The following is a 25,251-nucleotide window of genomic DNA, read 5'->3' on the forward strand; positions in this document are numbered from 1 at the left end:
ATATTTCCACCAGCTGGACCTGTACGTGCTACAAGTCCTGTTCGAGGCAACAGCTAAAACTGATTTTATTATACATAAAAGGTGTTAATTTTCTGTGCATGTCTGTTCTATAGTGGTGTTTTTCAAAAATCTAGAGCAGGAGCGTCATCTGATACAACCGATTAGACCAAACAAACCATCAAGTGCAACAAAACCAAGTCTTGGGGAATCTGATTTTGGTTTTTCCTCCACTTTTACTTAATGCTACAGAGTGCCATAACCTTATTCATCATTATTTATGTGTGCTGATTCATTTATGCATTTTCTCTTTTCTCCCAATTTAGCGTAGGTCAATTCGTCCTCCGCTGCTGTAGACTCCGGTCGTGTCCGTACCACGCCCTTATCTCTGGGCTCCTCCTCTTCCTGTACAGATGCCTTGAGCTACTGACCTGGGTCCGTGCACAGCATTGAAGACCCCACTCACTTTTCAGTCCGGTCTTTTTCCCCACCTGGCAGACTAAATGGCCAATCATGCCCACTAGAGGGCCCAGCTGACCGGTAACAGTGCTCCCAAACTTGGGGAGTTCAGAATCCCAGCCTTGGTGCTAGCAGATTATCCTGCTGAGCCACCTTATTTATTTATTCATTTTTCATTTGGATTGTTTTTCCCCTTTACCTCTCCAATGGTTGTTTTCAATTCCCTGTCAGGTATTGCAGTCCTACAGAATGGCCGCAGTAGAAGGCGTCTGGTTCTTATTCACCGCTAAGAGGCACCCAGCTGACCAGTAGCAGTGCTGAGTTTCGAACTCGGGGAGGTCAGAATCCCAGCACTGGTGCGCTAGTGGATTATCCCGCTGCACCACCTAGGCACCTTTTTTTATATATTTATTTTTATCTCCCCAATGGTCATTTCCAGTTACCCGTCAGGTATTGAAGTCCTACAGAATAGCCACAGTAGTAAATAGCTGCTTCTAATTCACCGGCCAGCGGTCATGCTGGCGCCTCAGCCAGGCGTGGACCTTCCCATCAACTGTAAATGTTGGGATTCGAACTCAATCTCAGATTTATTCATGTTTACTAACTGGAAACACCTGACATACTGCTTGAAAACAGCCTGGACGGGTCATCACATGACCAAGCAATACACTAGTTGGTCAGATTTGCCCTGAACGGTCGACTTTGGAGACGTCTCACTACTGATAAAGCCAGATTTATAGCAAGAAGATACAGTGCTGAACTGAAAGAGGGGGAGTATCATCACAAGCCGAGGATCTAAACCCTGATCCCTGACTCTCAGCCCTGACCCGCCACACACACACCCGCAGCAATCAACACACATTCCCCAAAAACCATCCATGCAACGATGCCAAACTGAAACCGGTGACCTTTCTTCCACTCGGTCCTGCACTGAGAACCACTGCTTCCTTATTTAAACCCTAATTAAGTTTTCGTGTCACACGGCGAGCAGATCGCAGCACAGAATCAAATTATCAAGATAAGCACCAGCAGCCAGACAGGAAGGAGAATGGAGGCAGCAGCAAGCCACCCATTCCAATTACAAAGATGAATTGATTAGTGACATGGCAAACTGAACTCGCCGCTGTGCCTCTTTCTCCTGGCTCTGTAGGCCGTACGCCGGCCCGTGCCCGGTCCTCGAGTACCTAAAAATCCTCGCTTGCCAAGAATGCCAAGCTATTCGTAGAGTTATGTGATCTAATCAAGGGCCAGCGTTTCAACTGGTGAGTGGTTGGAGCGGATTTAATGATGTTGATTGATTTTTTTTTTTAAATACACCGTATGTGGTAAAGTATGTGGACATACCTAGTTATAATGAGTGAGAATATTTCAGCTATTCCTATTGCTAACAGGGACCAAAATCATGCACTCAGAGGGTCTATCCGTGTCCCTTTTGCAGCCAGACTTCTAACAACGGCATGACAGCTGAGTGAGCGGTAATTACAGAGCAGCCATGTTGAGTCCAGAGCGAGTAAGAAAAGAGAGAGAGAGAGAGGCATGAGGCAAGGGCTCTTGGGAAAGCTAGGCTTTTATGAGCCAGCTTGGGAGGTTTGGTAATGTGCAGTGTGTTGTGTAGTGCACCAGCCACAACAGCATCAGACAGTAAAACAATACGCCTACCAGCGGGCAGCTTCGGCTCTAATGATAACAAGCGGAACCGTGACCCAGACCGCATTCCCCAGCAAAGATGTGTGAGTGAAACGCATTAAAATGTGATGCTGGGAGGAACAGATGCACCAGTGATGAAAACAAAATTGGTCAAAGTGTACTCTGGTACATCTAGTACCCCGTGCCAACTGTAAACCGTCCACTGTATGGACAAACATATTGGGCTACCCGCCCCTCCCCTGACAGGCAGCTCCATTGTTGGTTGACATTTAACACATCTACTCCAGCCGCCTGCTTAAAGTAATCATTAAACACGCCCGCCACAGCATTCTCTCCTTGTCAGCTCTCATCGGTTTGCATGGGACGACACAGGGCGCCGGTCACATGACTCCCATAATCTCAGGAGAGGCCGGTGAAACCGCAGCCCCCTGGTCTCCTTGCTCTGCTCATGCCATACACATCCAGGCACACACACACCATTACACACGGACACGCTCATACACACCGTCAGCCCCGGCTAAGCAGAAACAGAGCTGCCAGCACGCATTAACAGGAAATATGGGTTTATTCTCCCAGTGTTTACGTTCTGTTACTCTTTTGCGGCCCATATCCAAACTCGGGAGTGCTTTCACAGGCTCTGGTTTCGGAGCGGGGCCAGGTGCGGCCTCTGGAGGAAGCTGCGAGAGCTGGGAAATCCCATTTCCTGAGGTAGATGGAGGCAAGGAAAGGCTTGTACGAGGGCAGAGTGAATGTTTGAGTTAATCGTTCCAGGGACACAAGCGCTTGGTTATGTCTAAGTAATATGAGATTTGCTGACAAAATGTGACTCAAAAGGGCTGAGATCTCAAGCTTTTAAGTTCGAATCTCAGCTTACTGTCACTGATTAGGACAGTGGTAGCCTAGTGGATAGAGCTTTGGGCTATCGATAGAAGGGTTGAGAGTTTGAATCCACTGTTGGGCCCTTGAGCAAGGCCCTTGACCCTGTCGGCTCCAAGGGCGCCGTACAATGGCTGACCCTTCGCTCTGACCCCAGCTGAAAAAGTACATCATTGTATATGTATATACACAACAAATAAAGGCATTTGATTCCATTGGATTCTATTGGCTGTGTCTAAAGGGGGCGGGTGGAAGGGATTCCTCATTGCTGGCACCTGCAGAGATGGTGAATAATGGAGAGCAGTGCGTGACTCTGATCCCCGTGTGAACCCACCTCAAGCAGGTGATAGGGCAGCCTAGCAGGTAAGATACTGGAGAAGTAATCGAAAGGTCACTGGTTCAAGCCCCACCAATGCCATTGTTGGGCCCTTGAGCATGGCCCTTAACCTTGAATTGCTTAGACAATATACTGTTACAGTAATGCTGAAAATGTAAAATGAAAGGAAGTAGTTGGCTGCTGCACACATGTTGTAGAGGTGTGCAGCAGTAGAGGGGGTACAACTGGGTAATTGGATATGACTAGATTGTAAGAAATAGAGAGCTAGCTCAAAACAGCTCACTAGGGATAGTAGGTGTCAGAAATATAAATAAAAATGACGTGATTCAACGTATTACTCAAAGAAGTGCTTGAGATGGGCTATCCTGCTTCAAGAGATCAGCAAGATATGCGAAAGCCGAACCATCAATTTGACATTTTCATGTCATGGTCTTATTGCTGTGTCGGCTTGGACACACACTGGACATATCGTAGCAATGGCATGAAAAGGGCAGCTCGTTGAGGTGATCCTTTCTACAAATATGATATGATTAATGCGGTGGCAGGTCCTGGCAGGAAGGGCTGCGGCAGAATCCTCTCGTACATGATGGATGCAGCTCACATAGTGTTTCCGCCCAGCACTCAGTCTCTCTGACTGGCTGATATAGACCAGATAGTGCTGCACTCCTTACAAAGATCACACACACACACACACAGAATAAAGCTCTTCCATGTGTGCAAGGTTTCACACAGCTGTGTGAGCGTGAGCGAGTGAGGAAAAACATTCCCATACTGTCTCCTAACAGCTCGAGCGAACAAAGCAACTCCTACGTACAGATACAAGCGTTCGGTGGAATCGTGTGAAGTAAACAGGCGGCTCACGGAAGCATTAACGGCTGGTGTGAAGCCGAGACCGCGCCGACACACCGGTGCAGGAGAGCAACGGAGTCGCCCTGCCCTCACACAGCCTCCGACTAATAATGGTAAACAAGTGTCGATGACATGTTTCCTCCCTGTAAGAGCCTGTGTACAGATTAATATTCCTCCGCCCGTCAACGAGAACAAATGGAGGGAGGAGGGAAATAGAAGGGGCGAGGTGTGTGTGTGTGTATGGGGGGGGGGGGGGGGGTCACAGCTGCGATAGAGGCACAGTCAGGACCTTTATGTTGCTCCGCACAGGGCGTCTTTCTCCTCTCTCTCAGCGCCGCTGCTGTTTAGATATTAAATCTACACTCGCTTTGAACACAGCCGGCCCCATCTGTCAGCCTCGCTCTGCATCACGTTCGACTAGCATTAGCCGCTTCAAAGTGGTTGATTTGCAGCGTAACAAAACCAGGATGCAACAATCACCGTGTATAATCACCACACGCAGAACGGAAACACAAGAACAGGGTCTGGAATAACATTATATCCTTTATTACATTTCAATAAACACGATGTAGTAACACAGTCCGGACAGGATGCTAATCACGTCTGTATGCAGACGCCCGGCTGGCTGATAGCGCCACTGGGAATTTAAACCCAGAATCTCAACCATAGATTCCACTGGTAGTGGGCAAAATGTGTCTCAAGCTTTCAAGTTCGAATCTCAGCTCTGTTCTTGTCAGCCTAGCAGCAACACAGACACGATTGGAGCAGTTGTAGCCTAGTGGGTAGAGCTTTGGGCTATCACATGAAAGGTTGGGAGTTTGAATCCAGCTCTGCTATGCAGCCACAGTTGGGCTCTTGAGCAAGGTCCTTAAACCTCTCGGGTCCAGGGGCGCCATACAATGACTGACCCTGCGCTCTGGCCCCAGCTTCCAACTGGGAATTTAAACCCAGAATCCAAACCCTAGATTCCATCATTGCACCACCCGAGCGCTCATATTACATCCTGATAGAAGTTAATACTGTCAACTGCTTTACAAACGGGTTTGTTGCAGGTTTTTTTGGAAAACGTTCTGTACTCGTAAATGAAAGTGGTTTTGTAATAAAACACCAGATGTGTGCTTACTCAATATCTGAAATAAACACTTTCTACTTGTTCTTACTGTTGTAACAGGGATGGATATTAGTAGATAAAAACAAAAACAATCATTTGGTTTGCCATTGTTTATTTCATTTACATGCTTTTCGAATTGAACTGTTTAATTCCAATTGTTCAAGTCCAAGGAGTCTTGATTGAGCCAACAAATAAAATAAATTACAAAATCTGCTGAATCTGATTGACCTACATCTCCTTTGTATACTGGTGATGTAAACAAACACTACAAGTAGCTAACCAAAGCAACAGTAGTGGCTGAAATTACATACACAACAAAATCCTAAAACCTGGAGAACTTGATCCCCCACCCAGAACTCAAGGAAGACAAGCATTAAGGCTCTTCTCTGTACTTGCACCCAAAGTGGTGGAACAAACTTCCAATGTTAGTCTGAACATCTGAGTCTCTCGCTTTCTTTAAAAGACGATTTAAAACCTTTATCACCTCTTTACTAAACACTTAAGCTGACACGTACTTACTAAAACTTTGGTTCTAACAGGGTTTCAGCAGATTTGTGTTCTTGGACGGTTGTCTACTTAAACTAGAGTAGGGAAATGTTTACTATGGAAGCACTTCTGAAAGTCGCTCTGGATAAGAGTGTCTGCTAAATGCTGAAAATGTAACAATGTAAATAATTTTTTTTTTTTTTTTTACCCCTTCTTCTCCCCTTTTTTTTAGCGCATCCAATTGTTCAATTAGCATTGTGCTTCCTCTCTGTCTATGCCGAACCCTGCCCTGACGGAGGTGATTGAAGCTAACCCGTATCCCCTCCGAAACACGAGCAGCAGCCAGATGCATCTTTGCCACCCACACATTGACGAGTTTGGCGCCACCTAGCGTTGCATGCGGAGAGACACACCCTAAGGGCACCCTCTCCCATCTCTGTGTAAGCGCCTCCAATCAGCCGGCAGAGAACGCAATCGCATTCTGACAGAGAGGGACCCACATCTGGTTCTTTGTCCCACCCCCCACATGAGCAACCGGCCAATCGTTGCTCATATAGCCACTCAGCTTCGAACCGGTAAAGCAAGGCTGGATTCGATACCACGCTTCTCAGAATCCAGCCCTGGTTGCAGCGCGTTTCTTTTTACCGCTGCGCCACCTGAGCGGCACAATGTAAATAATTTCAAAAATAAAAACTTTATTACATTCTCTTAAGTACCCTGACAACAGGACACCATTGGACCACACCAGTTATTCATATTTCTGTTGACTATTCATAACTATGACTATTTATGTTGAGAAGAAATGGGCCTAAACACCTTTTAGTAGACTAAAATAGTTTGTTTTGGAATATTAATAAAGAGATAAAAACATGTAATTTAATTTTATCTTCAATTTCATTTGGCTGTGTTCCAAATCATAAGGCAACACTCAATCCCAAAAAGAGACAGTTCATCTGATTCAACATCTAAGAATCAAGTAAGCTGGGTAAGCTGTCCCCATTGGACACAAAGACAGAGAGACACATAAGCTAAACAACCCCAGCGAATAAAAAGTCTTGAACTAAAATGATTTAGTCCAATTTGTCCACAAGGACTAGTATGTGTGTCAATACGGTTGATGTCCACAGCTAATTAGCAATTACAATTACTAAGGACAGAGCCAGACAACACTCCAGTGTTCTCTGTCTGTTATTTACACCAGCCCTACCCTTTGATTTTGGGTGCATGTTGGGTGCAACGCTTCAGATGTATACCTGATAAAAATTTGCACTTGAGACAGGTTCAGTTAGGATTGTGAATATGGCATCGCTTGGTGCCGTGTAATACCATGTAGATCTGATGTTACCATCCGCCCCACCCTATCGTCAAGGAGAGATGAAAGAGGGTGACTCATGCAGCGCTGGACGTGCTAATAATGCTAATTAAACCGCGCTTGTAATCACATGCGCCGCTACAGAGACACTTGAAATGTTTAAGAGCCGGAGCACTTCACATAATCACTCGCTGCTCCCAACAGGCTGCGGCGGGACTCGATAAACAGTCCCGCGATGCGCTCAGGCCGGGGTGGGGAGCGGCAGAGATGGCAGCCTCGTGCTCGGATAGAGGTGCTGCGTGTTCGGTTGCTTTGCACAGCAGGTGTGAGTGGGCTCTACACCCCCTCCTCGGTTTCTCCGCCTGTTGTACGCCCTCCTCGTGGCTCTTTTCCTCCTCCCCCTTCTGTGCAGTCTGCCCCCCCCCCTCCTTCCCCCCGCTGAGAGCTCAAACACTTAACAGCTAATGACTGAAACGAGGAAAACTGGGGTGGAGGGGAGGGGGTTTTGGCAGATGAGAGATGATTGACAGGAGTCTCCAGGCAACAAGAGGCTGAGGGGCGTTGTTAATATTTAAAAGGGCTTGTTAATGTGTGGTAACGTTTCTCCAGGACTGCTAAGATTGGCAGGCGCTGCTTTAGTGCAGCGGATAAGGTAAACAGGGTGTAAATGAATAAAAACATGACAGGTCCTTCATTGCTGATTAAAAGAAACAAAATATGATGCATGAACTGCTGTTTGGTGACGTAATTTTAATAATAGAACACTCAAGGTTGTGCTATCACAAATAACACCACGGCTGTGATTCGGCTACCGTAGATCATTCCAGCCGTGATGTTTTTTGTCATAACACACAACCTCGAGAGGTCGATTGATTTTATACGTTTGGCCAAAATAAAGAAACAAATGAATGAAAGCAGCCCTGAATCTCACAAAATTCATACCGACTATGCTTTATTACTGACAAAACCTTCCGCCAAAAAGTAGTTCCACAACAAATGAGTTGTTTTATGCAATGGTAACAATCAGTACAGTATGTGGGAGGTTTGGGACGCAGCCTGTGATGCGTGATGTTATTTTGCTTTTACACAAGTGCTTCCCAAAATAAAGAACCAATTCAATCAGAACAGCCCTAAATTTTAAGAATTTCATACTGACTATGCTTTATTACTGACAAAACCTTCAGCCAAAAAAGTAGTTCCACAACAAATGAGTTTTTTTATGCAACGGTAACAATTAATACAGTATGAGGTTTGGGACGCAGCCTATTTTTCCATTTTTATGCTTTTTGCAATGCAGTATTCATTACCACTGAGCCCAGATGTTTCAAGTACGCGATCTGCCTTAAAGTGATGTCATTCGCAATAACACACAACCTCAAGTGTTCGATGATTTTTTATACGTTGATTTTATAAGTTTTTACCAAAATTAAGAAACAAATCAATCAAAACAGCCCTAAACTTAGTATGTTCATGAATTACATACTAAACATGCTTAACTATTAAAAAAAACCTTCCGCCAAAAAGTAGTTCCATGACAAATGAGTTGTTTCATGCAATGGTAACAATTAGTTCAGTATGTTAGTATGAGGTTTGGGACGCAGCCTATTTTCCCATTTTATGCTTTTTGCTATGCACTATTCACCACCACTGAGCCCAGACATTTCAAGAATGTAATTTGCCCCACAATAGTGACGGGTAAAAAGGGTAACTGCACTCCCAGAGGCTTTTGGTGCGTTTCGAAATAATAGTGCACCACATACAGTACCTACCAGCTGGCGCTAACAGGAAGAGAAACCAGCTGCCTTCCATTAAAGCGTTTGTTTGTTTAACAGTTCAATCATCAGCTGAAATGTTAACAACGTGGTACACTGTACCTAGTCAAAGCTACAAGGACAGAAACGGGTAGACAGGACAGGAGACAGCTGTATCGTCCCACAGCTAAAAATGGACGTTTTATCACCCTGTACTAACATCTCTGTCAGGCAGAAGCAGCCTGGACTTCCTCTGCGGTTCTATGGAAAAAATGCAGGAAAAAATTTAGCAGCTCATATATCAGAGAGGTTCACACTGCGCAGGGGTTCCTCACTGTCCCCACTTACCTACACACGTATGCTAATTCAGCCCGGGCTCATCACGTCAGTGCCAGCAGCGGTTCTGTGCCCTGACCGTTCGAATTAGCATTTTATCTACACTCGCTGCTTCAGACCTTCTGCTAACTGTGCAGATTTTTGGACCGGGGTTCCCATCTACGGCATCTGTGTGTGAGATTATCGCCGATTAGAATTTTATTCAGGACCGTTTCTGGTTTTAGGGAGTGGTCTTGAAAAGTGTCAATCATGAGGAGGAGGGCACAAAAACGCGAAAACTTTTTCAATTTAGGGGCCGAAATGCCCTCAGGATGGAAGAGAAACACACTGTGGGTAAAAATGAAACCAGAATACTGGATTATTTTCAGCACTGGGTGTTACTGAACACAGGCCCCTCTCAGTAGTTACAAACTCGCCAAAATGTGTGGCACCAAGCTGAGGGCAAAGCGAACCAGGCTGGTTGCCAACTTGTCATTAGATGTCTCCGAGCTCGGGGATCCTGTTTGTTACCCCAGCACATCACGACTGGGAGCAGAGGGAGTCAGGGACTGCTGACTGATCACTGAGTCAGCTCACTGACAGCTAGGGCATGACTACAGTCTCTCTCACTAATACACATCGATATGTTCAGGAACTGATTTGGAAAGGCGAGGTGGGTGAAGCCTGGCATGGTTAGAGTGTGACGGCGGTTAAGCCCCGGCTAACAAATCGGCCGATTCGGTTAAGTGCGAGCTAAGCTGTGGCATGAATATCGCTTGGAGGGATATCAGCTACCGCTTCCAAAACAACAGCGCCAATCCACCCCCTGATTTACAAACCCACTTTTGTCTTTCCAAGCTCCTTGGGGCAGGAGATGGACAAGAGATGTTGGCAGCTTGATTATTTGATGGGCCTGATTACAGCGTAGCTACACAGAATAAACAGAAGTGTGGGTATGTGATGATCGTAGGATCAGATCTCAGCAGGAGGAGAAAATGAGTTTTATTTTTGGAAAGAATGGGTCTAATGAAGTACCCCTTAAGGTTAGATATATGACGATATGAAATCTTGCAATATATTGCATCAGGGGAATCATCAGACACCAAACATATTAAACAGATGGACGTCAGTGGATGGAACAAGCTGCTTACTGGACGTTCAAATCAGCATCTTGCTTCTATTTGTACTTTTTTTAGATTCTATTTTTATGTTTTCTATGTTTTTCCCCACCCCCCACGGTCCTCCAGTTTAATCCAAACTTTCAAGAGCTCTCCAGAAGGTGGAGTGGCTTTTTCCAAACTAAACGTGTCTGAATGTGTCAGATTTTGTTCCACACCCACATCAGTGTTGGGCTGAGAAGTGACCCAGGCTGCAGATGGAAAATTTAGTAGCCTAAAGCTGAGCATCAGGGGTCAGGGGGTCAAGACTGGATCTCTGCTGGTGGTTTTCTGGCAGCAATCATCTTACAGAGCTAATATACCACCACACACACACACACACACTCACACTCACAAATGCTATAAGGGCTGCCCAGCCATTTCAAGGTGACACAGTACACAACATGGACACACACCACCTCCACCAGCTCACAGCCTAGCAGGTTTTTAATAGAGCGCCTTCTGAGGGCTGTCTGATTAAACTACTGCAATCTAATTAGATGTAATGAGCACGCAAGCACGCAGCCACACCATTTTAAGGAACTTTTTCAATCAGAAAAATCAGACATCAAACAATAACATACTTTCTGCTATACACAGAGTAGAGGGCGCTCAGGTGACACCACAGTCTTTAATGCTAGCTCTAAACCGCTGAGATCCAGTTCTGATTCTCAGCTGTGCTATCGGCCAGCCGGCTGTCTACACAGACGTTAATGGTGTAATCCTTGTATTAGACTGGTGCCTTGCCCAGGGTGTTCTTGCCCTGCACCCAGCAAAGCGGCATTGGTTGCCATCACGCAAAACAGAAAGAGACAAAGAAAGACAGAAATAAATAAATAAATAAAAGACAAAAAGAAAGAAAAACAGAAAAAAAAAAATAAAAAATAATAAATAAAAAGACAGAAATAAATAAAATAAATAAATAAAAAAAAGACAGAAATAAATAAAGAAAAAAGAAACAAAGAAAAAAAGAAATATACAGAAATAAATAAAGAAAGAAAGAAAAAAGAAAAACAGAAATAAATAAATAAAGACAAAGAAAGCAAGACAGGCAAACAGACAAAAAGACAAAAAAAAGAGAAAGAAATAGAGAGAGAAAAACAGAAAGTCAGACACACAGGCAGACAGACAGACAGCTGTGGTGACCAAAAAATTCCTTTCTTTTTTTCATTATAAGATTTTAAATTCAGCTCAGGATGTGATTGTATTTTTACAAAATTACCAAAACATGTGCACACGACTGCACGTCTGTTTACCCAAGAACACAAGCTGTATTTTCCCTTCTTTATTTATTTAGCTTTATCCATTACTGATAAATAATTCCAGCTCAGTATTGATGCTGATACAAAACTCATGTTTTATTCATAATGTACTGTTATCTATAAGCAGGAGGGAGGGTACAAAGCAAGAACAACAGCTCAGTGTGAGTGTGTGTGTGTGACGTTCATGGATCCAGTCGCTGGGAGGGATGCGCTTTCTAATGGCTCAGTAATGCTGAGCATTTATTAAAAGACTAGCCACTCCTGAAGCCCAAGCCCCGCCCCCACGCACACAGAGGCGGCCAATCAGCTTCAGTGTGCAGCCAGCTGCCGGACAGCTGTGAGTGGTGGCTGTGTGCAGGGTACACGTCGCTCTTAGCCAGCACTCCTGGAGCTGATTGACGTGCTTTGTTTGTTTGCAATCTGGCTGAGATTGAGATCCATTTACTGCTCCACCCTGCACTTGTTTTTCTTTTTCTCTACCAGTCACTCCAACCACCCCACCACCCCCAAAACACTCCTCCATTCCTCCTTACTGCCCCCACCTCCCTCTGCACAGCACACACACATACATGGAGGACGTGCTCAAGCTCACCGCTGCCATACTGATCACACTAAGAGAGAGTGTGAGCACAATACAGAGCTGACCAGCCTCATACACACACACACGGGCGCACACAGACACAAACTGGTGTACAAACACAGGTACACATACAGACACAAAAGGGCGCAGAAACACAGACACACAAACACAGGTGCACACACAGAGACAAAAACACAGGGGCACACAGAGACACAAACGGGCACACAAACACACAAACAGGCACACAACAATTGTGCACAAACACAGGCACACAGAGACCCGAAAATGGTGCACAAACACAGGCACAAAGACACAAACAGGGGTACTCACAGACACGCACAAAGGCAGACACAGACACAAACTGGTGCACATACCCAGACACACACACAGGCACACACAGAGACACAAGGACAAGAGCAGAAACACAGACACACACAAAGGCACACAGAGACACGAGCACAAGTGCACAAACAGAGAAACAAACTGGCGCACAGAGACAAAAAACACGAGGACACACACAGACACAAACTGGTGCATATGCAGAAACACAAAGTGGACTTTATTTTGACAATGAAGTACTATTACTGACGTGGAGCACATTTTTCTAAACCAGGAAGTGTGTGTGTGTGTGTGTGTGTGTGTGTGTGTGTGTTGGGGGGGGGGGGGGGGGGGGGGGTGTCCAGCTCGTTGATTGGACTTGGTGTTCATGTTCATTCCATTCTTGACCCACATGCACCCAGGCAGCCATACAGCTGTCCATCCCCGGGGCCACTTCTCACATTCTCTCATTACCCTGATAAGAAGCCCAGTTTCAGCTCTCTACAGACACGCCCGCTTCCCCTGAGCCCAGAATTCACTCGGGAAAGAACCAGGAGCCACTAGTGACATGTCAGTACATCAGACTATAAAGACGTTATTAAACAGTTCAAACCCGAGATTGTCTTGCGTGTAAACGCCCCTACCGCAGGCGTCCCCCAGACACGTCGAACTCTCATCACCTCGCTATTATTCTCGCCTTGCTAAGCTAATCCTGCTCACATTTACTTCACGTCAAGTGAAATATGTCATCCGAACCTCTGTTATAACACGAACCTGATTTTATTTCATCAAGCGCTTCGTGTTAATTAAATCTTTGGCTTATTTTGAGAAGGGCTCGGGGAGAAAGGAAGTGTGTGTGTGTGGGGTGGGGGTGAGGGGCTGGTGTATTGGGGTTTCTCTTGGAGTGGCGCTCTCTGATGAGACGGGATCGAGCGGTGGAGATGCTGACGGTTCTTGTTCTGTATCATTAGCAACTACACTGAGAACAGCACAACTACTGGCATTGCCAAGGGGAACATCGCAGTGATGCCTGGAAAATTATTTTCTAGGATTTTGGAAGGGGTGTGTGGGAACTTGGGTTTATAACGTAGGACATTCCAATGTATCCAAATTGCGCAAGCCAGTAGAGTTCCAATTATGCAAATTCAAGGGGTTTATGGACTGTGCACAGGGATCAGTCCTGCCGGAATAGGACAGAGCCCTCCCCAAATTGTTGCCACCCCTCTGAGGGCGTGTAATTTAAGAAATATAGCACTGGAGTAATTAGGTGCACTTCTGCATCGTAGTTACACCGCCAGCTTCGACCCCTCCACCCTGGCTGTACACGCCTGATCGCGAGTCTGTCCCAGCCGCGGCCTGGCATTTAAGTGGCCATTTGCGCCAGCGAACAGTTTGCACCTAATTACAGCAGGCAGGCAGCCGTAGCCAAGCGTAGAGCCGTGGCAGCGCTTTCGGTTTCCCGGGCCTCACCCGTCAAAAGCAAGAGCGTCTTTTAAATACTAATGTGGCCCTCTGAACATCTCTGTGAAGGTTCCCTGGCTTCTGAGAGGTTACCTCAGATGGTGCTCTTCAACCGCTTCGTGAACCTGACCTGCCGCCACGCACTGGCTGCAACTGGCGTCAATCAGTCGGGTTCTGATAAAAAGGGACGAAATTGCACCAACTGGCAACACAGGATGAAATCAAACCTGCTTTTTGTTTACAAAATTAGTGGTTGCTGTTCGAATAATGCTGTTGGTTGAAAAGGGCAATTTGATTCATTCTTATTAGCTAGCACAAGAACTCTAAGTGCTACAAAGGTGCCCGCCCGGTTGATAGCACCTGCTTACATTTACATTTTCAGTATTTAGCAAACGACTTTATCCAAAACTTACATTAGTTACAATTAAGCAATTAAGGGGTTAAGGGCCTTGCTCAAGGGCCCAACAGCAGCAACCTGACAGAAATGGGGCTTGAACCAGCGACCTTCTGATTACTAGTCCAGTACCCTAACCACTAGGCTACAGCTTGCCCTGCTGAGATTCGAACCCAGATGTCAGTGATGGTGGGCTAACATAACAGACCGCTGTGCCACCTCACAACAGGCAACAAACTATTTGTATTTGCTGTAGTTTTGACTGGCATTATGCTACAGCTGGCATCAAATTCGGAACGGTGGCATCATGCCAACCCTGAAAAAGCAGTGTATGAACATCTGTACTGACAAATCAGATCAGGTTTACGGTTCAGAACGCTGTCACATTGCAAACCCAAACCCGACTGGTTCATCGTAAACACGGCACACGTGTGGCGTGCCACAAACCCACCCAGCGCCGAGCCGGCGTGGCGTTTTATCGCTCGTCTCATCTGCATGACGGCGTCTCTTCATAACAGAAAAGAGGCTCGTGTAGGCGTCTCAGTTAAAGCTCGGGGAGAAATCAATCACGTCAGGATTCATTAGAATTCCATCCAGTGGCTTTCTCAGCTGTCTCTCTATCTCTCTCTCGCATTCGCACACGCTCACGTTTTTATCTCTTTTTCTGCTGGTGCTCTGTCTGCTCATCTCTACTACACAGGGAGGATAAATCACCATGGCGATGTCACCTGATGAAGGGCACTCAGTCAGGCCTGGTACGCCGAGCCTCCGTCTCCAGCAGCCGGCCCACTCATCCCCATCAATGCACTATTAATGAGAGTCTCCTTCACTCAGCATCTCGGCGCGCACACACACCTCAACACGCCCGTCTTCACCACATATTCAAATCTCATCTCCAATTGAGATTGCAGTTGGCGTGTCCTGATGTGCAGCCTCTGGAAAGTGTCGGCAGGGTTACGGTTCTCAGACCCCATGCGCAAACCGACCACAGTACTACACCAGACCGCCGAATTCTCTGAACGGGCGCGCTCGCCAATACGAGCATTCATATTAAATACTGTTCTGTATAAAGTCTTATACTCTCCCCTCTCCATGCATGCTAAGCTGTCTCAAGAAGTGAGTACTTCAGCGGGACGCCTGTGGGATCTCGCGCCGCCTTTCAGTGTTTCCGGGTGACCCACCGTGGCGCTGATTAGAATGAAGCCGTTTTTATTTATTTATTAGGATTTTAACGTCATGTTTTACACACTACCAGCCAGTCGAGTGTGCACATGCAGATATAATTGGCTATGTCTTCAATGTCAAACATAGTCATGGACAATTTAGCATATTAGCATCTTTGGACTCCTATAGGAAACCCACGCAGACACAGGGAGAACATACAGAGTCTACACAAAGGACCCGGACCACTCCACCTGAAGATCGAACCCAGGACCTTCTTGCTGTGAGGCAACAGTGCTACCCACCGAGCTACCAAGCCACCTCAAGCAGTTTGTGAAAATCAAAGGGTTTTCATTGGTTGTGAACCAATCAAAGGGTGCTCGGGTGGTGCTGAGATAAAACAAGTTAGAACGCATCCACTGGGATCTGGGGTTCAAATCCCTAGCAGTGCTATCAGCCGGTCAGGTGTGTACATACAGACATGATTGATGCCCTGCAGGGAATTGGCGTCCTATCTAGGGTTTATTACTGCCTCCACCCTAGGGAAATTCTCACATGCTCTTTGTTTGTCTAAAAACACTAAAAATAGTAAGTATGTAATCATTTATACAATGTATTAGGTATAAAAATACCCCAACTAGGCCAAAACAGGCTAACATAACTATTAATAATTACAAATAAGAGTACGTAATGGCTTCTGGCTGATCAAGGGCTGCATGAGGGGTAGAAGACTCACTAAACAGAATAGTAGTGGTGTGTATCTGCGTATGTGGCAACTGCAGGAATGTCAGAGATGGGACGGAATAGTCTCAGACAGATGAAAATACCGACTTGTGACCGGATGGGTCGAGCGGTCAAAGAGCCAAGGGTTTGGCCGCACAGGTGGCGCAGCGGAGCTGGGATCTTGAATACATTCAGCTGGGCTGAGCGGCCACATGAACAATGATTGGCCTGTTGTTCATATAGGGGTGGGGTAGTAGTAAGCCGGATAGGGACTCCTTGTAACTGACGCAATTACGACCTCTGCTGGCTGATTGATAACACCTGCACAGGGGCGGGGAAGGAGTGCGTTGATCAGGGTGTGTCTCTCTGTACACAGGGCTGATCCGCATTGCGCTCGCCTAGTGCAGGTGAAAAAATGCATACAGCTGCTGCCCACGTGTCGGAGGGGGCGTGGGTTAGCTTCGTTCTCCTCAATCAGAGCGGGGATCGGAATTGGTGGAGAGGAAGCGTGATGCAATCGGGCAATTGGACGCGCTAAAAGTTGGAAGAAAATGCATGAACTAAATACAAAAAAAGAGCGCTACATAAGCAACAGGGAAAGCCGAACTACTTTACCAACACACTCCCATTCCGGACCAGTGTCCAGGTGTAGCATAAATATTTCTGAGTGGCACCGGGCAGGACAGAAGGAACCGAGTGTGTCGAGCTGACAGACGAACGCAGATCTCAATCAGCCTGGCACAGACTCTCTATTTCACCTTCCAGCGGGCACTGCGCATTAAATCAGTCTGTTTGACCTGCAGTCTGTTTGAAAGCAGGAGTCGCACGTCTTCTTTTCCGTCTCCAGGCTCGGCGTGGACGTGTCCGGTGTACGAAGGAGATTACGTACGGTGCGTGTCACTCGCACTCTGAGCGCGCCTACAGCGACTGGGCTATCAGCGCAGGATCGTGGAAAAGAAGGCGACAAAGCAAAAGAGAGGCAGGGAAACGCTTCATGTGATGATCTGTTCTCACCCCGTCATTAGTTTATCTTACAGCTATAAATAGTTATTCCCTCACAAACGGCCGGGGCATTGCTCCAATCTATAAACGGGACGTAATGTTCAATAGCCCAAGGTTAGCGCCATCTGCTGGAACGTGGTACCGACTGCAGCGACTCAGAAGGCGCTTACGAATTCTGAGCCGTGTGCCAGCGCGTAGAGTGGAGAAGAGAAAATAAATAAAACATTCTGTCCTTGATAAGAATCCCTCAACAGCACCTCCACTCCCTTCTGCTAAAACCGCTCGGTAATTGATTTGCGAATTAATTTCCTCAAACAGCCGGATTTGCATGAAATCACAGCCGACGGTGCTCACAAAAAATTAAGGTTTAGAAAAATCAATTAAGATTAGGAGCTCGGTGCAGAACTGAGCTCCATGCAAAAAAAATCATTCTGCACGTTCACCCGCTGAGCAAAACAGAGACAGACCGCCAAACGACAACAGAGCCCTCATGGATGGACATGTCTTCACCATCGCGGGGTCATTTGTGATGGAACGTGGCACTGCTTACAAGTGGCGGGGGTTAACATCTGCTTAATGGAACCATTTATCATCAGCCAACAATTAGTAGCGTCGCATTAGGGGTGTTTAGGGGGAAACATGGAGGGTTCGGTCTTTCTGATTAGCATTAGACATGAGAACAACATGGAGATTCATTAAGGTCAGGTGGCAAAAATGAAGATCCCAAAGCACTAAATAATTTGGGCCAAAGCAGTAAAAGATAGACCGGGGCTGCAGTAAAGTGATAACCAGAGTCGTCCACAGCCGAGAGCCAAATACAGCATAATATGGTTTTGCTCTCTGTGGGAGGCACGGTGGCTAAGTGGGTAGCACTGTCGCCTCACAGCAAGAAGGTCCTGGGTCCGAGTCCTTTCTGTGTGAGTTTCCTCCGGGTGCTCCACAGTACAAAAACATGCAGCCAGGCTAATTGGAGACGCTGAATTGTCCTATAGGTACCTGGCCGCTAGGGTACATAAACCAGTGCATTGTAGTGCCGGTCCCAAGCCCGGATAAATAGGGAGGGTCGTGTCAGGAAGGGCATCCGGCGTAAAAACTGTGCCAAATCAATAATGCGGATCACGATCCACAGGCGACCCCTAACGGGAGCAGCCAAGGAAATAGATGGTTTTGCTCTCTGTGTGGAAATAATGGCCTTGCTCAAGGGTCCAACAGTGGCAAACTGGCAGTAGTGGGGTTTGAACCAGCAACCTTCGGCTTACTAATGCAGTACTTTAACCGCTAGGATACAACTGTCCGTACAAGCCTATAGTTAAAACAACGAAATTAAGAAGCAATGCTTAAATCAAGCAGCTATAAACCCAAACGTCAGGCAGAGAGCGAGCGCAGCCGTTCGTCTTACCCCAGCGGTCGATAGTAAATCATAAAGCAGCCGAGTCAGACATCTAAAGCAAATCTAGCCCGCAGAGGGGTGTGGAATAAGAAAGACAAAAAGTGCGACTTGAGAAGATGATCAGCATCAAGCTCGTGGAACTTCCTCCCTTCTCCTCACACTTGTGAAGCGTTTCAGATCTGGTCTCTTTGAGCAGCCCGGCCTCCGACCTTCCTCCCCGAAGGCTGAGGGGGGGTTTCACGTCGGCTAATCTGCAACACATATACTTTTACAAAGAAAACCGCCCAAAGGAGGCACGTAAACCTTACACAACTGTAAATCTCCAGTCGCACAACTTTTTTTTATTGGCACATCACACTTTGGACAGGCTGGAAATTGCGCCAGCCGGGCGTGAAGCCGTGGCGAGACTCCCCAGGAGGGGAGAAGAGAAAGAGACAGATGAAAAGAAAGCCGTGCAGAAAAGGTGTCACGACTCCGGTAGGGCAGTAAGGACGCGGAGCGGAGTCAAGGGGATCCAATTACACCCGAACCGAGCAGACGAGACGTGTTTGAAAAGCTGAAACGTTGGGTACGTAGAGCTGGTGCGGGGCTGGAATACGAAGTGTCCTGCTAATGACTGCATACTCATTTGCTCTGAATGTGTAGTGGCACGGATAACAAGGGAAAAGTGAAACAAGAAAACGTCCTATTGGCTGAAGGGGAAATAAAAACCCAAAATAAAACCCAAGACGGCGTCAGTGTGATACGACAAAGCTGCTAAATTAGCCCAGATCGATTGGCGGTCACATGCACAACTCTGGTGATTATAACTGGCCTATAGATTTTTTATTACTCTTGCAGCCCGTGGTGGTGTAATAAAAAGTAAATATTACCTTCCCGCTTGTGTCTCTTAGGGGACGTGATTCTTTCCCACAGACATCAAAGCGGAGGACAGATCGAGAAGTCTGCTTTTGCTTTTAAAGATAAAACAGTCGCGCTGAATGCCAGACCTCACTGTTCTCCACTTCACATGTGAGTAAAGACATCAGAGGAGTCTGTGATGTGCCGAAACCTGCCGCGGTACAAGCTAACGGTTCAGGACAAGAGGCTGAAATTGACAGAGCAGAGCACAAGGAATACTAATGGATAAAGACTACACCAACACTACATGATAAATGTACACACATAATAAAGGTGCTTCTATAGAGCCATTCGTTTTAGGACCTGGAAATGCCAAATGACCCAGGTGGCCATCAGCACCATGGAGGAACTGGTCCCAGTCCTCAACATTTACATTTGGGGCATTAAGTGGACACTTGTATTCAAAGCAACTTATGACGATGGCAACTTGGCAGTGATGGGGCTTGAACTGGCAACCTTCTGATTTACTAGTCCAGCACTGCCCTAATACCCTGGTTCTACCGGTAGATGTCACCCGCCTGCGACTCAGTGGCTCAGAGGGTTGCTGGTTTAAGCCTCGTCACTGCTAAGTTGCCACTGTTGGGCCCCTGGGCAAGGCTCTCAACCCTCAACTGCTTAAAACTCTAGCATCCTAGAGCCTAAGTGCCTAACGTCCTAGAGCCGTCTAACATCCTAGAGCCATCTAATTTCCTAGAGCTGTCAAACATTCTAGAGCCTAAGTGCCTAATGTCCTAGAGCCATCTAACATCCTAGAGCCATCTAATGTCCTAGAGCTGTCGAACATCCTAGAGCCATCCAACGTCCTAAAGCCTAAGTGCCCAACGTCCTAGAGCCGTCTAACGTCCTAGAGTATAAGTGCCTAACGTCCTAGAGCCTAAGTGCCTAACATCCTAGAGCTGTCTAACGTCGCAGAGCTGTCTAACGTCCCAGAGCTGTCTAACGTCCTAGAGCCTAAGTGCCTAACATCCTAGAGCTGCCTAACGTCCCAGAGCTGTCTAACGTCCCAGAGATGTCTAACGTCCTAGAGCCTAAGTGCCTAACATCCCAGAGCTGTCTAACGTCCCAGAGCTGTCTAACGTCCTAGAGCCTAAGTGCCCAACGTCCTAGAGCCGTCTAACGTCCTAGAGTATAAGTGCCTAACGTCCTAGAGCCTAAGTGCCTAACATCCTAGAGCCATCTAACGTCCTAGAGCCTAAGTGCCTAACATCCTAGAGCTGTCTAACGTCGCAGAGCTGTCTAACGTCCCAGAGCTGTCTAACGTCCTAGAGCCTAAGTGCCTAACGTCCTAGAGCTGTCTAACGTCCCAGAGCTGTCTAACGTCCCAGAGCTGTCTAACGTCCCAGAGCTGTCTAACGTCCCAGAGCTGTCTAACGTCCTAGAGCCTAAGTGCCCAACGTCCTAGAGCCGTCTAACGTCCTAGAGTATAAGTGCCTAACGTCCTAGAGCCTAAGTGCCTAACATCCTAGAGCCATCTAACGTCCTAGAGCCTAAGTGCCTAACATCCTAGAGCTGTCTAACGTCCCAGAGCTGTCTAACGTCCTAGAGCCTAAGTGCCTAACATCCTAGAGCTGTCTAACGTCCCAGAGCCGGCTAACGTCCTACAGCCCATGTGCCTAACGTCCTAGAGCATTCACGCAGCTGCATTGGCTAGCGGTAAATGTCAAAATTGTAAAGAGCTGTATATTCAGGGGAAAGAAATGAGGATGGTGGGTGGGAGGTGGTCAGGCACAATCCAACATAAACAAATAAAAGCTACGAGCTCTTGAATGATTCTACATCGTGCCGTGTTATAGACTTCATGGTCATGCCAGACCATATTCAGATGTGGAGGTGGGGGTTTAGGGGTGATCCTAATGGAAATGTACGGCTTTAAAAATGCACCATGAGGCGAATGGCTACTTCTCCTTTTAGCGCTGGGAAAACGGCCATCCGAACGCAGCAGCTGCCCAGACTGCACTCGGCTAAGCGCCTAATGTCATTAGCGCCTGCGCCGTTAATGCTGCCTTCAGTGGAATTTCAAGTGCGCATTAATAAACACGGCCATTAAGACTGCAGATTTACTCCTCGTACTGAACCAGTGCTTAAAGGGCTTGGGAGAAAGATCTGAACAAATAAACTGGAGCAATAAAATAAGTGGAAAGTGCATCGCTCGCTACCTAATTCAATGAAAACCTCATTCAAACAAAACAATGAGGTTAAATCGACAAGCGCTGCTGGTATAAGCACCTGAGTAGCGGCAGAGAGGAGCGTCAGCTTACTGCTTGAACAAAACATTCTGTATGTAGTCGTTTACTAAAAGCGGACGTCCTCTTACGATGAAAACACGTCCGAAGAAACAAGGAGAATTTATTTACATTTGAAGAGAACTACTTTCGTTGCTCCGCATCCATCCATCATATTTGAATTTTTTTGTGAGAAAGTGTGCCGCACTGAATGCTGGGATTGCCTTGACCGCTGAGGAAGCATTGGATGCTCCATCATTATTCAGTCAGAATATTACTTAGATTTAAGGCACCTCAGTAGGCAGCATTTTAAGGAATTTAAGAATTTATACAGCCTTCTCAGAACTGTATAGAAAAACATAAAATGTGTCTATGTAAACAGATCACTAGAAATCTGGCAGAAGAACGCAATATTTAAGTCATACAAGTCGTACAAGCATTGCCAGGTTCTAAAACGAATGAGAAATGAGCTTGGGTGGCTGTAGTGGCTCTATGGAAGCACCTTTATCGCATTTTTTTTATCTGAATGCGATTGCAGCATGTAGTGCTGATGTAGTCTTAGTCCATTAAATGTAGAAGATTCGAGTTAGTAATTAAAAGCTGTTTTTTTTTTTTTATCTGAATGCGATTGCAGCTGAAGTATTTAGAATGCAGTGCTGATGTAGTCTTAGTCCATTAAACGTAGAAGATTCAAACTTGTAATTAAAAGCTGTTTGAAAACATGCTAAAACTTAACAACCTATGTGCAACCGCCTTAAAGTTCTGGAAAAAATACATAAATAAAGATGAATAACTTTAAAGCTAAGAGAGGGAAAGATTTACATTTTTGGCATTTGGCAGACGTATAGTGTCTAAGCAATTGAGGGTTAAGGGCCTTGCTCAAGGGCCCAACAGTGGCAACCTGGCAGTAGTGGGGCTTGAACCTTTTGATTACTAGTCAAGTACCTTAACCACTAGGCTATAACAGTGGTATCAAAACACATGTACATACATTCCCAACCAATTTTTAAAAAGTAGGGTCTCTGGACCTGCATTCACATCTACAGTTATTCATTTTTGCATAATTCATCACGCATCTGCTGATGGAATTCAGTATTCTAGTCGGTTCTGAGGATGCGGATTGCAGACTGAAGTCAAGCAGATGTACTTCCATCTTATATGGAAACAGATGCTTGGCGACGTGGCTCCCGCAGAGTCGGGTCCTTATTGGTAATCTTTCATCGGGACCGAAAAATCCCAGCATAGCGGCTTTTTTTTTTTTACCTGAGAGCTGTGGGTGTGCTCGGCAATTCTACATATTTATACATGCAAATGTGCTGTCTCGTTTCTCCCAGACTGAGCGGACAAGGTGTGCATGTGTGTGTGTGTGGGGGGGGTCAAGTATAGAGCTGGGAGAAAATACTAAACCCCTCAGACAGGCCAGAGACAATGAAAGCATTAGAGAAAGCTGAGAGGAGAAACATATTAAAGAGAAAGAGAGCGTGGAAGAGCGAGAGCGTGCCCGGTCTTTAATGACTGGAAGCTCCCTGTTGGAAAGATGGCGCAGGCTGGCGCTGGCTTGTGCGGCGCTCAATAAATATTAACAAGTACGGCGAGTGATGGTGCTGCTCACTGATCCATAATTGCATTAGAAAATGCAGGAGTGAGGGAGAGCGAGCGAATGAGGGAGTAGCGGTTATGCTTAAAGAGGTAAATTGTTCTAGTGGCCATGATCTTGTGGACTGATGGCCGGGCCCCCACACTAAACCCTCCCTCCCTCCCTCCCCTAAATACCAGCCGGGCAAAACTGAATGAGGATTTAATCACAGCCACAGAGTGTGTTCAGTAGGCATGCTGGCTTTTCATTAAAGCACTAATGCTGCTACTTCACATGACCACGGCTGCATGCATTATGAATATTTTTACTGTACGACAGGAGCACGTGCTTAGTGATGGATTTAAGACTAAGTAGGAATCAGTGCCACAGGCGTGATCGGGTGCTGTATGGACACAGTTAGTCGTTTCTCAGAGAGGAAAGACTGGTATGGGATTGCAATGTTGCATTTAGCAATGCCTACAGTGCTGGAGAAATACAGAAGATGTAGAGTAATCCTCTGTACACGTAGAATGACAGTTGAATTCAGACTCTGGACGGAGGGAAATAAAGCATGTTAGACTGCTGCTGCATCCCAAACCACATACTACCGTACTAAATAGTACAGTATGTCAATTAAAACATGACATTTGATATAATTACATCCTATTTAGCCCCTTTTTTTTTGTTTGGGACACAGTTAGAGAATCAACTAATAATTAAGCCACGTCCCGGCGGGAGAAAAAGCTCAAGGAAATAATGAAAATAATTACTAACAAGAGACAAAATAATAATAATAATAATAATAATAATTTTATAAATAAAAGAAAATTAAAATGTAATTATTATATTATTATAAGCATTATCAGTAGCCATAATAAAATTATTAATATTCATAATAAATTATTAATTATAACACTAAATTCTAATTTTATTACTCATAATAATAATAAACAATAATAATTATAATCATGATACTTCTACAATAATAACAGTAATGTGAACAATAAATTAATAATAATTACATAAATAAAAGATCATTAAAATGTCATAATTATTAGCATTATGATCAATAGCCATAATAAAATTAATAATATTAATTATAAATATTAATACTTTATTTATTAATAACACTAAATGTAATTATTATTACTCAATAATAATTGGAATAAACAATAATAATTATAATAATGACACTAATACACTAATAACATGAATGTAAATTAATGTAAATATAAATTATGTAAAAAAAAATTACACAAATAAAAAATTAAAATGTCATAATTATTATTATCATTATTATTAACATTATTATTAATGACCATAATGAAATTGATAATATTAATAATAAGGTAATAATACTAATTAATTATGAATAATAACATTAAATGAAATTATTATTACTCATAATAATAATAATTAGAATAAGCAATAATAATTAAAAATGATTCTAATACACTAATAACATTAGTGTAAATAATACATTACATACATACAATTACATAAATAAAAGATAGTTCAAATGTTATGTTATTTATTTATAATACTACTACTACGAATAATAATAATAATAAATAACACTTCTTTGGTGATTAAAACTGCATTTTCTAGTTCTAATTCTTATATCAACATCACTGGCTTCATCTCAAACCTCAAACCATACTACACAGTGCATGAATACATAATATATAAATACAGCACCAATAGTCAGATTGGGAGTCCACAGCTTGTCCAAAAAAAGGACCCAAGATGCTCTGGACCATGTGCAGATCAGTGCAGAGAATCCCGCTCCCTCATATTAATGGAGGTAATGTAGAGTCCACTTACTGACACAGATATATATGTGTGTTGATTGGGGAGGGAGGTAATGGACAGAAGAAACGTTTGCTTTCTGTCTGTGCACATTTATGCACATATATTTGCATCTTTATGAACACTTTTAATGAAGGCTTTGAAACATTAGCTTTC

The 25,251-nt window shown here is 45.1% G+C and overlaps 1 protein-coding gene across 4 annotated transcripts in view; it reads right to left on the reverse strand.

The window, feature by feature from the left end:
* Positions 1-25,251, reverse strand: part of rerea (arginine-glutamic acid dipeptide (RE) repeats a) — a 238,821-nt gene that overhangs the window by 54,982 nt on the left and 158,588 nt on the right. The gene's annotated exons all lie outside the window — the stretch shown is intronic.

This window comes from Trichomycterus rosablanca, chromosome 19 (assembly GCF_030014385.1).
Source record: "Trichomycterus rosablanca isolate fTriRos1 chromosome 19, fTriRos1.hap1, whole genome shotgun sequence".
Classification (NCBI taxonomy): Eukaryota; Metazoa; Chordata; class Actinopteri; order Siluriformes; family Trichomycteridae; genus Trichomycterus; species Trichomycterus rosablanca.